Here is a 16,623-nt window from a genome sequence, read left to right as displayed (position 1 = left end):
TTATTTTGTTCAATGTAATAGAATGCCATTTAAGGATTTTAAGAACGAGAACAAGTATTTCTTTTTAAAAAAAGATCATCCTGGCTGCTTTGTGGAGAATGAATTGTGAGTATGTAAAAATGGAATCAGGGGGAATAATTAGGAAACTATTATAGTACAGGTAATCCAAGCAAGATATAATGGATTCTAAGCACAATGAAGAAGGAAAAAATTGGACAGATATGGAAACTATCAGCAAAGGATTTTAAAGAAGCAATTATAGTAGCTTAATTAAGCAAAATGAAATATTGGCACTATGAATAAATAGATGGAAATCTCAACAGAGAAACAGAAATAATAAAAATGCATATGAAATTCAAGAATTGAGAAATATGATATCAGAAATTAAAACAAATTACTGCATGAGCATAACAGTAGAATGAAGGGGGGGAAGCATTTACAAATACGAGCTAAGGGATCTGTTGAATAATGTTAAGGGCCCAATATAAATGTAATCAGAATCTCAGAATGAGTGGAGAAAGAGAATGAGGCAGAGAGCATATTTAAAAAGTAACAGTCAAACATTTCCAAAATTTGATGAAAGGGAGAAATTTACAGATAGAAAATGCTCAATGAATGCCAAAAATAAAGAAATCTTATATGGAAACACATCATAGTCAAACTAGCGAAAGTCAAAAATAAAGAGAATATTGAAAGCACTGAGAGAGAAATGGCACGCTGCATAGAAAGAGACAGTTCAAATGACTTCAGAAGGCACAAAAAGAGTAAGACAACATCTTTAAAACATGGAATGAAAATACCTGTGAACCTATAGTTCCATACCCCATGTAAATAAGCACTATACATCGTCTGTTAGGTAATGATGTGTGTTGTGTTGAAAAAATAAACCAGGCAGAGAGAATAGGGAGCTCTAGGGTAAGAGTGAATCCATTTTAAATAGGTAAATCAGAAAAGGTATTATTGAGATGACATTTGAGCAAAGGTCTAGAAAATCTAAGGGAGATAAACATATAAAAAAGAGTAATATCATTCTAGGCAAAGGAAAAAAGTCAAAGGGTTCTGCGATGAAAGTGTGTGACCTGTTTGAGGAGCCAGGATTGCTGAAGCTGGGTAGGCTAGAAGGAACATCATAGGAGACTATGTAGGAGGAGGGAACAATGCAGAAGACACTCCTCACTCATGTGTTCAATGCCTTTGTTAAGAGGGTTAACACAACTGAGGCCTGGCTCAGCATTTCTTTCTTTTTCCAAAGAACCTACTGCATGGCTAGTTTGACCTTCCTTAAACACAGTGGTCTCAAGAGTAGTCTGGATTCTAACATGGTGGCTAAATTCATCTGGAACCAAAAATCAGTCACATCCATGCACCTAGAACATCACTTCTGTGGCATTCTATTGATCAAAGGAGTCATAGAACCAGCCCAGATCAAAGCAGAGAGGAAACAGGCTCTTCCTATGGATGGCAGAAGTAGCAAAATCACATTGTAGAGGAACTTGTGGAATAAGAGATACAGTTGTGGCTATCATGGAAACATGATATACCTAGTACAAAGTGTTGTAGTAAGCATTCAAAATTCTTTAAATAAGATAGTATGAAAATACTTGTTATTAGATAAATGCTCCAAAAATTAAGAGTGAATGTATCATATTTCTATGATATGGCATAATACTTATCTCTCCCTCATACTTAGTCCCCAAACTACCCCTCTTTCAGTTGTAGAGTTGCTTCTATTCAAATGGGACCAGAAAATTAGATGTGACACAGAAGGTAAAGTAAAAAATGAGTTTTGACTGTTACTTCTTGAAACTCCAAATTTAATGTCACAAAATGATCATTACAAATTATTTTCATTGTTACATATGTGCTAAAGTACTGCTTTTTATTTCAAAGAACTTTACAATGGATTGGCTTTCATCTGAAATATAAATTATTTTAATTATTGAAAGTCAATGACATTTTAAAGAGTACTTATACGAAACCCATCACGATGTTAACCTAAAACATGAAAGATCATGAATTATCTTTGTTGCCTTCTCCAAATTTTAGTAAGGCAATTAAATTACAAAAAATGGAAAAAAGAATATATAATGAAACATTTTTCCTCTTCCAAAACAACATACTTTCCATCATTTAGGAAGCATTTTAAGAATTCTTTAACTGTATTATCCTCTTTGACCTAGTGTGACTGTATTCATATCCTAACTGCCAAAATAAGAACTATACTACCTGTTTGTTTAAATAGCAGGAATTTATTGGGTCAAGGTGTTGAATCTAGGAGAAGTCCAAAGTTGAGACATCGGCAAGGCAATACTTTCTCCCTGAAGACTGTGGCCTTCTTGGCCTGACTACTGGTGATCCTTGATCCTTAGCTTTTCCATTAGTTGGCAGTGCATATGGAGATGACTTCTCCTTTCTCTTTGGGGTTATATTGAATTTCAGTTCCCCCTGGGTTCTCCTTTCATGTCCAATTTCCTTTGCTTATAAGGAATCCAGCCATATTGGATTAATGCCCATCTTCATTCAGCTTGGGCACACCTTAACTAGTAACATGTTCTTAGGTCCTATTTATAAACGGGTTCACACTCACAAGACCAAGGGTTTGAATTTAAAAATGCCTTCTCTGGGGGACATGTTTCTACCCCCAATAACGACTAGCTCTATATTCCCATGTAAAGTAACCTAAATTCAGATTTTGAGGTTTATCTATTGTGGCGGTTAAGTTCACGTGTCACATTGGCTTGGATATGGGGTCCGGTTGTTTGGTCAAATAATCAGTGGCCTGATTGTTACTATGAGAACATTTTGTGGATTTAAATAGTAAGTTGACTGCATCTGTGACTGATCACATCAACAGTTAACGGAGGAGATTGACTTCAGGAACGAGAGATGTCTCATCCAATCAGTTGAAAGCCTAAAGAAAGAATGATGATTTCAGCAGTCAGAATGAATAATCTCCATCTCTACTTTAGCAAGTCACCTGCTCTTGAGGAATCATCAAAATTTTTCATTGGCATTTCCAACTTGTGGCCTGCCCTATGGAATTCAGATTTGCCATTCCCCACAGTCATGTGAGCTAATTCCTATAATAAATTTCATAATATTTATATTCTATATTTATGTTATAAATTATTTCATTTCTATCTCCCATTGGTTCTGCATTCCTGGAGAACCCTGACTAATATATCTATTTTCTAACTAGAGAAAAAACAGTTTCTAATTTGTATATTTGGAAAAGATTTTCAGCATGGTTAGAAGATTAATTTGGGCATTAAGATTACCTTGAGTATTTTTCATGTCATGCATGCATTTTTCTATGTTGGCTTAACAAATTATATAAATTGGATATAAAAGCAGCACTCATTTCTTAACTCACAGGTCTATAGGTCAGAATTCTAGCATGGCATGATTGGATGATCTACTCAGGGTATCATAGGGTTAAAATCAATGTGTCAGCTGGGTTAAGTTCTTATCTGGATGCTCTAGGGGGAAATCCACTTCCAAGCTCACTTTGCTCTTGGCAGAATGAAATTTCTTGTCTTTATAGGACTGAGGTCCTTATTTTCCTGCTACATTGTCCACTTCATCATCAAGGCAACGATGGTGTGTTAAATCCTTCTTGTGCTTCAAATTCCTGACTTCTTCTTCTCCAACTAACCAGAGAAAATTTTCCACTACTTTTAAGGTGAGTAGGTCAGAGCTACCTGTATAATATCCCCATCTTGAGGTCAACTCTGCCATTTAACATAATTTAACCATGGTAGTTGTGCTGGTTTGAATGCATTATGTCCCTCAAAATGCCATTTTCTCTGATGTAATCTTGTGTGGGCAGACGTATCAGTGTTGATTGGATTATAATTCTTTGAGTGTTTTGGTGCAGATGAGCCCCACCCAACTGCAGGTGATGACTCTGGATAATTTCCACAGAGATGTTACTCCATCCATTGAGAGTGGGTCTCAGTTAAATCATTGGAGCCATATAAATGAGCTGACAAACAGAAGGAACTCAGTGCAGCTGTGAGTGACATTTTGAAGAGGAGCTACAGCCAAGAGGGACACTTTGAAGAATGCACAGAAGCTGAGAGAGTAGCTACAGATGAGAGACAGGTTGAAGATGGCCATTGAAAACAGACTGTTGCTCCGGAAAAGCTAAGAGAGGACAAACTTCCCAAGAGCAACTAAGAGTGACATTTTTGAGGAACTGCAGCCTAGAGAGGAATGTCCTGGGAGAAAGCCATTTTGAAACCAGAACTTTGGAGCAGATGCCAGCCACGTACCTTCCCAGCTAACAGAGGTTTTCCGGACACCATTGGCCATCCTCCAGTGAAGGTACCAGATTGTTGATGTGTTACTTTGGACACTTTATGGCCTTAAGACAGTAACTGTGTAACCAAATAAACCCCTTTTATAAAAGCCAATCCGTTTCTGGTGTTTTCCATTCCAGCAGCATTAGCAAACTAGAACAGTAGTAAAATCTGTAATTTTGGGGACAGATGAGGGAGTTGTTCCACCAGAACAATTATTAAATAGGTAAGAACTCTCGGAAACAACTCCTATGAAACTTCTGAGCCCAGGAGAACACTACACAGAATCCATGGAAGAGGAGGATGAAGAGGTTGACAAATTATGGTAAAGAACAGTAAATTTCTCTGTTCCTGTGGTGGCTACTGGCACCATCCTGCATTCTCTCAACAGATGGCCATGTGGCGCAGTCCCTGGCCAACTCATTGGTAATGGAAAGAGATGTAAAAATCCTCTTCCACAGAACAGGGGTGGGCCAGGCATGGCTTTGATTAGTGACTTCAGATCACTGGTACCCTTATTCTGAGAGTGGCTATTGCTTAAAACCACCCCAGAAAAAGGCCACAGTGGAGTAGACTTAAAGATACTACATTTCCTTAGGGTTACAGGGGACAGTTGGTTGAAGGGCTACACTTGAAGGGTATGTCAAGAAAGGTCAGCTTTGGGAACACATGGGAGAAGCAGTTGGTGCCCCAACTCGTACACATCCCAATGCACTTTGGAGCCAGTCTATACCCCCATCTTGGGTTCTTAGTCCTGTTTCAGTTGAAAAAAACTGACTTGGAAAGTTTTCTCTGGCATGCCCCACCTACCAGAATTTGCCATCCAGACTAAAGCAGCTTAAGACAACAAAAGGGGTGTAACAAACTGTAAAGGTGGATAGTCTGGGGTAAAGGATTTCCAGCTTCAAACTACTTTGAAAAAAAGATCTGTTTTCAAGGAAACAGAGGAGACAACTGAACTCATATAGAAATGGGAACTCCTAAACAACTAACAAGCAAATCCTCAGGGCAGGACAATACACAGGATCAGAGAGATGGGGAAAACCTTGGAAAATGATGTAATGAGAAAGTAATGATATATCCATGGTTTTAGGCATACAATGTACAAAGTTGTAAGTGGCAACAAGTATAAAAACAGGTGGGCAGGAAGAGGGGTGTATAAAAGTATCTGGGTATGCTATTGAAGCTAAGTTGATATCAAGAAAAATATGATTATTATATATTTAAGATGTTGGATTTTAGTTCCATGGTAACCACAGGGAAATAGATTAAAAATATGTACAGATAAGATAGAGAAGACTCTCAATATGGTAAAACACACACACAAAAAACAAATAAATATAAAAGTAGACTGTAAGGCAAGTATTGAGGTACAAAAAGTTTATGACTTAAAAGGGCTAAACAACAAAATGGCAGAAGAAAGACCTGCATTATCATTAGTGGCCTTAAATTGGAATTGATTAAACTCTCCAGTCAAAAGGCAGAGATTGGCAGAAGGGACAAAAAACCATGACCCAACTATAAGCTGTCTGCAAGAGACTTGTCTTAAAGATACAAGTAGATTGAAAGTGAAGGGATGGAAAAAAATATATACTATGCAAGTAGTAACCAAAAGAGAGCTGGAGTAGCTATAATATTATCAGATAAAACAGATTTTAAGTCAAAAATAGTGATGAGGGAAAAAGATGATCATTATATACTGATAAATGGGACAACTCCAAAAGAAGATGCAACAATTATAAATATATATGCACTTAACAGTAGAGCACCAAAATATATGAAGCAAATACTGACAGATATGAAGGGAGAATTGAAGGTTCTACATTAATAGTAAGAGATCTTAGTAGACCACTTTCAATAATGGACAGAACCTCTAGTTAGAATATCAATAAGGAAATACAGGACTTGAGTGATGTTCTAAACCAACTAGATCTAACACATATTTATAGAGCATTTCACCTAACAACAACAAAAAAAATGCACATACTTCTCAAATGCATGTGGGTTGTTCTCCAGGATAGAACATATTTCAGGTCACAAAATTTTAAAAATATTGAAATCTTACAATGTATATTCTCTAACCAGAGCAGAATGAAGCTAGAAATCAATAACTGAGGGAGATAAGGGAAATGCACAGATATGTGGAAATTAAACAATTTACTCTTAAACAGCCAATTAGTTAAAGAGGAAATCAGAAGCAAAATTAAGAAATATCTTTAAGTGAATGAAAATAAGCATACCAAAACCTATGGGATGTAGTGAACGTAGTGCAGAGAAGAAAATTTAAAGCTCTAAACACTTACATTGAATAGAAGAAATTTTTCAAATCAGACACTTAACCTCAAAGTCAGAAGAATTAGAAAGTGAAGAGCAAACTAAACCCACAGAAAACAGACAGAAAGAAATAACAAAGATTAAAGTGGAGATAAATGAAATAGAAAATGAAACATTAGAGAGAATCAACAAAACCAAAAGTTACTTCTTTGAAAAGATCAATAAGATTGACAAACTTTTCACTAAACTAACAGAAAAGCAGAGAAGGACACAAATAAAGAAAATCAGAGATCTAAAGAGGGACATTACCATGGACCCTGCTGAAATAAAAAGATCTATAAGAGGATAGTATGAACAATTCTACAACAATGAATTAGTTAACCTAGTTAAAATGGACAAATTCTTGAAACACACAAACTGCCTACATTGAATCAAGAAGAATCAGAAGATCTCAACAAACCAATTACTAGAAAAAAGATTGAAACAGTAATCAGAACCCTCTAAACAAAGAAAAGTCCAGGACTAAATAGCTTACTAGGGAAATTCTACCTAATATTCTAAGAAGAATTAATTCCAATTCTGCTCAGACTCTTCCTAAAAGTTAAAGATAGAACACTTCCTAATTCCTTCTATGAGTCCAACATCACCATCATACCAAAGCCAGATAAAAATTCCACAGGTAAAGAAAACTGCACACCAATACCTCTTCTGAATATAGACGCAAATATCCTCTAGAGAACACAAGCAAACTGAATCCAACAACATGTAAAAGAATTATGCACCATGATCAAGTGGGATTTGTTCTTGGGTACATAAGGTTGCTTCAATGTAAGAAAACCAATTAATGTAATACACAATAATAAATTAAAGATTTTAAAAAAATGATCATTTCAATTAATGCAAAAAAGGCATTTTACAAAACCCAGCACCACTTCTTGATAAAAATCATGTAGAATACTAGGAATACAAGTAACTTCCTCAATGTGATAAAGGGAATATATGAAAACCCACAGCTAACATCCTACCTAATGGTGAAAGACTGACAGCTTTCCCTCTAAGATATGGAACAAGACAAAGATGCCTATTGTCACCACTGTTATTCAACATTGTACTGGAAGTTCTGCCAAAGCAATTAGGCAAGAAAAGGAAGTAGAAAGCATACAAATTGGAAAGGAAGAAGTAATACCTTCCCTATTTTCAAACAACATGATCCTATATGCAGAAAATCCTGAAAACTCCACAACAAAGCTCCCAAAGAAACAAAAACAAAAACAGACAACACCACAAATCCATCATTTTTACTCTCTTGGAGGCACTTTAGAACGTCTGCCTACCACAATGTAAAATTACAACTTCTTATAATTGCAAAATGACTCTTGCTGCTGTTTTCTGTTCCAGATATTACAATTAAATGAAACCTGAAAAAATGATTCTTTAAATGACTGATATTTATTATTTTGTTCTTTACAGAAAAAGTTCACCAGCCCTTATTCTAGTTTTTAATTTTAATTTTTCTCACAGGGATGTGGATTACCAATTCTGAAATTCTTATATATATACATATATATATATATATATATATATATATATATATATATATATATGTATATATATATATATGAACAAATAAATATATAATTTATAGATAATAGGAGCCAGGAATTTCAATGTTTGCGTAATAAGGTATAAATAAGAAATGGGGATGCAGAGGCTAGAATGAACTCTGTAGTACTGGATTAGAACTAAAGCACTAGTATGAACTTCAAGTTTATTTTAATATTAAAAGATAGATGACAGCTAAGTAGATGTAGGTAGATATACGATAGATAGATACAAATAGACAAAGATGTGTTTCATAACTCAGTATACACACATGCATTTGGTTATTCTGTTATCTCAGAGTATCTACAAGCAGTGATATGCCAAAACAATAAATCCATCTAGCACCAAGACATTGATTTCCAAATACCACTCTCTATTAAAAAGAACCAGGGCTTGGGGCAGGGAAAATATATAAAGAAACTGGAACATCTTCTAATGCTAGAAAATAAGGAAGTGCTGGAAAACAACAACAAATAAATGATATGGGGTATGTCAAATGGACAGAGGGGCCAGCATGAAAGACCTCCCACTGATCAAAGCTGAAACAATTTGAGCAGCAAAATAAGTAACAATCATATAGAATAATAACTCAAAGAATAAAATAAACACATGTGAGTCCATACTGATACAAATGCTATTCAATAAATAAATATGTGGGGAAGAAGAGATAACTAGTCCATAGAGAATAATCTAAAATAATATATACTGATACCCTCCAGCCCCAATAGGTGGCACATGCCCCCTGCCCAAATGTGTGACAGATTTAATGACTCATATCCAAAGAATTGAGCATGGAAGAGAAAAAAGTGGTAACTTGGTAGTTAGTCATGGTAAACACTACCTTAACCAAGTTATCGAGCTTAATATCACCAGTAGTAAGTCATGTTGATATCTTATAGTCCCTACATCCCTCCCATGACATAATGTGAATGGCACTTCACCTCTAAGGTCATCCTTCCAAACCCACCTCCTAGCCTAATCCTGAGAAAACATCAGACAAACCCTATTTCAGGATTTTCTACAGAATATGTAACTTGTACTCTTCAAAAGTGTGGAGGTCATAAAAAGCAAGGAGAGTTTAAGAAACTGTCACAGATTGGAGGGACTAAGGAAGCATGATGACTAAATGCAAGGTTGTATCCTGGATTGGATCCTGCAACAGAAAAAAAAAAAGACATTGACGGAAAATCCATAAAAATTCAAATAAAGTTTGTAGTTTGGTTACTAGTATTGTAACAATGTTAATTTCTTAGTCTTGACATATGTTCTCAGGTTATGCCAGATTTTATCATTATGAGAAGTTGTGTGAACGGTATATGGGAATTCTGTACTATATGTTCATACTTTTATAAATCTAAACTTATTTCAAAATAAAATGCTTATTAATTAGTTAAAATAATATAACATGAGAATTATCTTTCCAATCACCATTTTTTTCATTTTTCATAACTTGATATCCTCACCCACATCTTCCAATATAACATGTAATTTGAGCATGAACTTGATTTCAAAATGAACTTCCCTTTTTTACATGCTAAGGGCAGCAGCTTTCTGAACTGATGTGGGGAAAAACATGGAATCAAAAGAGTTTGTTAATTAAAGAGTTAAATAATTTTGCTTTACAAAGAGCCACATATATATGCCATATCTTGATTCATGCTTGTAAGTATTGCTTATTGACAAAATCCATTAGTACACTGGAATATAGGAGCAGTCCACCATATCTCCTAACTTTCATTTCCTTGATTGATGGGTTTTTAGAAAAAAAATAAAATTAATGTTTTGCTAATACCAGACATACTGTCACATTTGACATTGGTTCACTGAGGGGTATTTCCACATTCCAGATTGTGACAAATGAAATGTGTTTTGTACCAAAACTATGTTAAAAAGCTTGAGAGGTTCAGAAACTCATTCCAGATAAATTCCGGAACTTTATACACATGTGGTATGCTGCAGCTAATAAACTGAGCTGAAAATTTCTGGTAACATGATTTCTTATGAGAGTCCTAGAACTGTGTGTTTTTTCCTCCTAGGAGGGTTTGCAAAGAAACAATATCTAAAAGTCAATATTTCCAACAGCAATATTCAGGGCAAATATTTCAGATGGTTGAGGATTCATGAGCCTCTTTTTCTAACATAAGCCTTGTTATCCATAGCTCTAATTAAAGTTAGAGGCCAAGACAAAACAGCGACCAAAGTCACTAAAGAATTCTATTCTTTCTTAGTTTCTGTTTTTCCCAATTCCTCATCAATAAGTCATGAAGCAGGTAAGAACATGTTAGAAAAGTGAAATGATTTATTATAAAAAATTGAAAACTGTACTTGTCTTAGAGATGTGCTGCTACTTTGCTATATTTTTTATTCTATTTCTTCAGACTTGCAGACATAATGATTACATTAAATTTTGCATGCACACACACACATACAAAGACACACAAATTTTCTGAAGAGCGCAAAAATTCAGACCAAGGTAATAAACCGTCAACTTAGAATGAACACAGTTATGAGTTTGATTATGAGACACTGTCGGATTCTAACGTCATATGTCTCTTCTACTTTTGCAGAAAATGTCTTGCTTTCCATGTCACCTATGCTTCCCTGCTTGCTCACTCCATTCCTGTAAGGAAATATATTGAAATTCTTTTTCTCCTGATTGTAATGCTACCTAATAAGTTCCCCTTAGCTTTTTCCTTGGGCTGGAAGTCTTCCTGTAGTTTCATTTTTTTCCTTACTTCTGATTTATTGTCACCATCTAAGCAGCTTCTAAGAGACAATTATTGGGCTATGTTTAAATTTTTATGCCTATTATGGCACCCTGTTTCTGTACTACCTAAAGAACGTTGACTCTTATCTTTTAAATATATTGGAAACGCTTACTGTTTGAAGAAATGTTCTAAGCTAACCTTGAAACAACAAATTTTAAATATCTGAAGTTCTGTTTTAAGACATAGAACTGTTCTCCTTAAGAAACAGAATGAGATATAAAAGTTTTTAATCTTAATTTGGGCATTTATTTCTATGTTCTCACAATTCTGTCTTTATCTTCTCTACTAAAACTTGAACTTGCTTACTTACCTCAGATTTTTCAGAGAAAATGTATAAGAGCTAAATGCTATCCTGATTATATGATTCATTGCAATTTTAAGAGTTAAGGAACAAGCTATTAAGAAATTTGTTGGAAGAGTTTAATGCTTTCCATTCCCCTGCCTAGCATGAAAAATGAACTTCCTATCATTTAAAGTGTCCCAGTCAGATTAAAACCTAATTTCATGATATAGGAAAGAAAGCTTAGGGGGCAATACAAAAATGAAATATAAAAGCACTTTCAAATAATGACCTTAAAGAATTTTGCTTGCAGAAACCAAGCAAAAGGAACATTAAGTGGTATTTGTGTGTACGTGGTGGTTGTGATGGGGCAAACTGTATTTAAAGAACTTTAAAAACCAGTAATTGCTGGATTAAACTCATTTCACTATCAAATCTATGTTTTAAAAAAACAATCATTCATGTGAAAATAGTTCATTTAAAAAATAAAATGTAGTTGGACTACATTAAAAATAGTATATGTCATTTCAAACATTTATTTAACTTTAAAAACTAGGAAATGCAAAGTCTAATCCTAGAATTGTATAATTATCAACAAAAAGTTAAGTTGTCATTCTCTGCCTTCCCAAGGTGCCACTGCTGTTTAGTTCTGAATATAGCGCTACCTGATTTAGAGTGGCTCTATAGGAATGTGGAGAAGCAGGCTGGAGTAGCAGTGTCCAACCTAAATCTAACTGATTATTTCTAGCACATTATTGATAAAGAGGTCCCTAAGTCTGCAAATGCCCTCAAATACTGATCATTCAGTAAGATGAAGAATGGAAAAGAATGTCAGTTTATCTATATTGATTTTCAGAGTTGCATGTACATCTACAGGTCTAGGATGTAGCCTAAGAAGAGTAATGAAATAAAATTATTTAGGGAAAAAATTATTTAGGAATGGTGGAATACTTTTTAGTAAAATAACCATCTAGCCACAACCAACCAAGAATTCTAGAATATATAATAAATTTTATTATGTAGAATATATATATATATATATTTATTCTATATATATATAGAATATATATATATATTTATTCTATATATATATATATATATATATAGAATATATAGAATAGAATTTAAATATATATATATATATATTTAAATATATATATATATATTTAAAAATCTCTTTGATGGAACTAGAGAACTTCCAAGTCAAGCAAGATTTCAGGGACCAAAATCCCAGAAGTAATGTAATTGCAGACAGGTGATTCAATGATCTGTAGGCACTTTTTACCTCAGGACCTCTGGCATTATTGGTGCATGGGAAGACCACACACTCAGAAAGTGAGTCCAGGCAAAGGTTTTTAGCTAAGATGCAGAACATACAAATTACTTCTGGTGAGTCACAAGGGCAGAAAGACATAAATGTGTGTTTGGGGCTGTTAATATCAACAGGAAATTGGGAGACTTTCAATCACCTCATTTGAAAAAGAGCACAGCAAAGTGATACTGGTACTCTGGCAATTTTCCACTTGAAGCACTGCCAAATTCCTTAGGTGCCTAGAAGCAAACTAGACAGAAATCCTCTGATGGGTAGAGTGGAATTTTCCATAGTCTCATACTACAAAGGTCACAAAGATTTTGCCAGAAATTTGCAAAGGAATGTCCAAAGAGAAAAGGCCCTAGAAAATATTCCAGATCTTAGCACAAAGTCAGGTGGGCTGTACCATTCTAAGTGTTCCCACACTTCTAACAAAACTGTAACCCAACTTCTAGTGAGCTCATTACCTCTTGCCAACACTCTTTCTATCAAGGTATAAATAAAAACCTCTCTAGAGAAAGGAAAAATCATCCAGAGACATTACAATTTAAAATATCTCTCATCCTATAAAAAATAACAAAGCATGTCAAGAACGGAGACTATAAGAAAAACTGATAATATTAACAGACCCACAGATGATCCACTTTGAGGAGTTATCATTAAGTGAACTTTAAACGATCTCTGGTTAATACTGTCCAAAAAAAAAAAAAGAAAGATTGCAAAGTACAAAGTACTTCCAGAAAATAGAAAATGGTTAAAAAATCAAATAGAAATTTTAGAAAAATCTAGTATTATAATTTCAGAACTAAATAGATGAATACAACATATTGGTCATATCACAAGAATGAGTGAACAAAAAGATAGCTACCAAAAAAAAAAAATGTAGAAACTATGGAAGTATGTATAACACACTTGTACAACTTATTTGAAAAAATAACATACATGAAAAAAGTCCCAAAGAGGGTGGAGCATAAGCATGGGTTAGAAACAATATTGGAATGGACCACATCCAAGAATTTTCCAAATTTGTTTTCAGATATCAAACATAGACTCAAGAAGCTCTACAAATATTAAGCAAAATAAATACAAAAGAAAACCACACCAAGACTATCATCTTAAAAATGACCAAAAAAAGGCAGAAAAATCTGAAAAATAGCTAAAGATAAAAAGACATTTCTTCAACTGAGCCACAGTTGAGAGATAATTTAATAGAATGATATCTTTAAAGTGTTGAAAGGAAATAACTGCTTACCCAGAATTATATAGTTAATAAAAATTCTCCTAAAAAATGAAAGCAAATCCAGTACAGACTTCTCCTAGAAAAAAAAAAAAAAAAGAGCTATTCTGAAATAAATACGTAAAGAGGCTTTCAGGCAGAAACAGAATGATCCTAGAGAGAAACATGAAAAAGCAAAAATGAAATTAAACACAACTATGTGGGAAAATACAAACAGGGATTGATTGTAGAGAACATGACAATATTTTTTTTTTTAAATTTAAAATATGTACAGAAGAAATGTATGACTGAGATACCACAAAGGCAGTAGGGCAGGAGATAGCTAAAATTCACTAAAGACCTGGCATCACTAGGAAAGTGGTAAATGTACCAACTTATTATAAATCTAATAATTCATTAGATTATAATAACTCAAAGTTTCATTTTGTATTTATTGAAACAACTACTTAAAAATAAGAAGAAATATATGAATAACAAGGTCATAATTTATAAACTAGAATATTAAAATATTTAATATAAATAGTGAAAAAATAATGATTTGGGGAATAAAATGGTAGAAGTGGAAATCATGTACATATATATATATATATATATATATATATGCATATATATAATTATGTAAATATAATAGTCTGCATAATGAGTGCCAAACTGCATATATATAAAAATATATATGTAAAGAAATATATATACCAATATATTGCAATAATGTAATATATACAATAATATATTGCATACATGGAACACAAATAAAATGACATCGAAAATGTTGAAAATAAAGAATGAAAAGCAATATTCACTCAAACACTAATCAAAAGTTAGCTGATGTAGCTACACAATTAACATAATACATAACAATTTAAAGCAAGAACAATTCATAGAGAAAAGGTACATTTCACTCCCAATTACAGTCGATACACAATTATCATAACAACAATTTTAAATTTGTTAGCTAATAACAAATGTCCAAAATATACTAAGTAATAACTGAAAAAGTTAAAAATAGAAACAAATTGATAACCATTTTAAGAAATATTGGCAGATTTTTGTCATAAAAATAAATAAATAAGAATGTCAGAACAAACAGAGCAGGTATAGAAAATCTGACTGAGCAAATAAACATATTTGATATAATCAACAGAATACTGTAGAAAGCATTTCAAACATGTTGGTAGGAAACAAACCAGTGCTTTGAGGAAATTTTAAAACTTTGTAAACATTTATCCAAAAGAGAGAAAAACTGAAAATTTATAAATTAGTTTTCTCTGTTAAGAAGAAAGGAGAGTGACACCATCAACATGGCACCATTAGACATCCCCCAAAAAAGCCTCCCCAGAGATTCAACAAATAAAAGACAAATCTGACTTGCATAGAACTCCGAATGATAGTGGAGACTGGAGAAGGATACCACAAAAGCAGAATTAAAGAAAAAGAAAAATATCAGGTAAGAAATTCCCATCCTCAACCCTCCAGTCCATTCCTGTCCCTCTCACTCAGTGCTGTACAGATTGAGGGCCACTGTCCCCCACCATGCGCCTCCCACCATGGACACGGACTATAGAGTCTACCACAGCAGTGAGTTAGAACCCCACTTATATCCAGGCTGAGGGACATGAGTCCACAGAGACCCAGGGCAAGCACAAGCTGCTGAAAAGTGCTGCATACAAAAGGGCACCTGGTGGGATGAGGAGACTATGATAGAACTGTTGGCAAGAGATGCACTCAGTTAATCCAGTTTCTGTTGTCTGGATCACCTAAATGCAAAATAGACTTTTCTATAGTGAATCACCTATCTGAATTGACCCCATCTGGCTCTCTGGGGCAAAATACCCTGAAATGGAAGAAATGGGAGACAGGAAAGCCTCACAGAAAAAAAGAAAAATGGGGGTTAAACTGAACTGCTGTACGACAGGATGGCTCCTGAAACTGAAAAGTATAAATAAAAGGAGCTACTAAGTGAGAGAAAGAATTTAGGAGCTGCGGAGAAAATTCTGCACAAAAACAAGCAGAGCACATGAAGATCACTGGAAAGAAACAGAGGAAAGGAACCTTTCACTACAGATGAAACAATTGCACCAGAAGTGCAATGTTAAAATTGTACTTCTTATCCAGGACAAGAATAGGATGAAGATGAGCTGAGAAAATCTGCACAGTTAAACGCAGACTATTCTAAAGGTCTAGAATAAGTTGGAACCAGCATCAAAGAGGCTTAACACAAATTCAGTCAACAATAAAGGCATAGACAAGAGGGAGAAACTGACCTTCAAAGTTAACCCACCAAGGCAATCAAAGGCCCAGACATCAGCAAAAAATTAAAAGTCATTCTTAGAAACAGGTAAATATGGCTCAGTCAAGGAAACAAATTAAAACTTTAGAGGAGACACAGAATTTAGAACAACTAATCAAAGAAGATCAAACAAATCTAAAGCAATTCAAGGAGATCAAGGAAAATATGGAAAAAAAGATAAAGGATATTAAGAAGAATATGTGTGATCACAAAGAAGAATTTGAAAGTATAAAAAGAAACACAACAGAAATGGGGATGAAAAGCATGATAGTAGACATTAAAAATACACTAGAGGCATACAGCAGCAGATTTGAACAGGCAGAAGAAAAAATCAGCCACCTAGAAAACAGGACAATCAAATCATACAGTCAGAAGAACACAATAAGTCAGAGAATAGAAAATCCATGAATAATTGGAATTTAAATAATGTACTCTTAATCAGTGAGTCAAAGAATAAATTGCAAGGGAAATCAGCAAATATCCAGATACAAATGAAAAATAAAAAGAAATCAACATATAAAATGTGGAATTCAGTGAAGACAGTGCTGAGAGGGAAATTTAC

The sequence above is a fragment of the Choloepus didactylus genome, chromosome 3, assembly GCF_015220235.1.
Source record: "Choloepus didactylus isolate mChoDid1 chromosome 3, mChoDid1.pri, whole genome shotgun sequence".
Lineage (NCBI taxonomy): Eukaryota > Metazoa > Chordata > Mammalia > Pilosa > Megalonychidae > Choloepus > Choloepus didactylus.
This window is presented reverse-complemented; position numbering follows the sequence as displayed.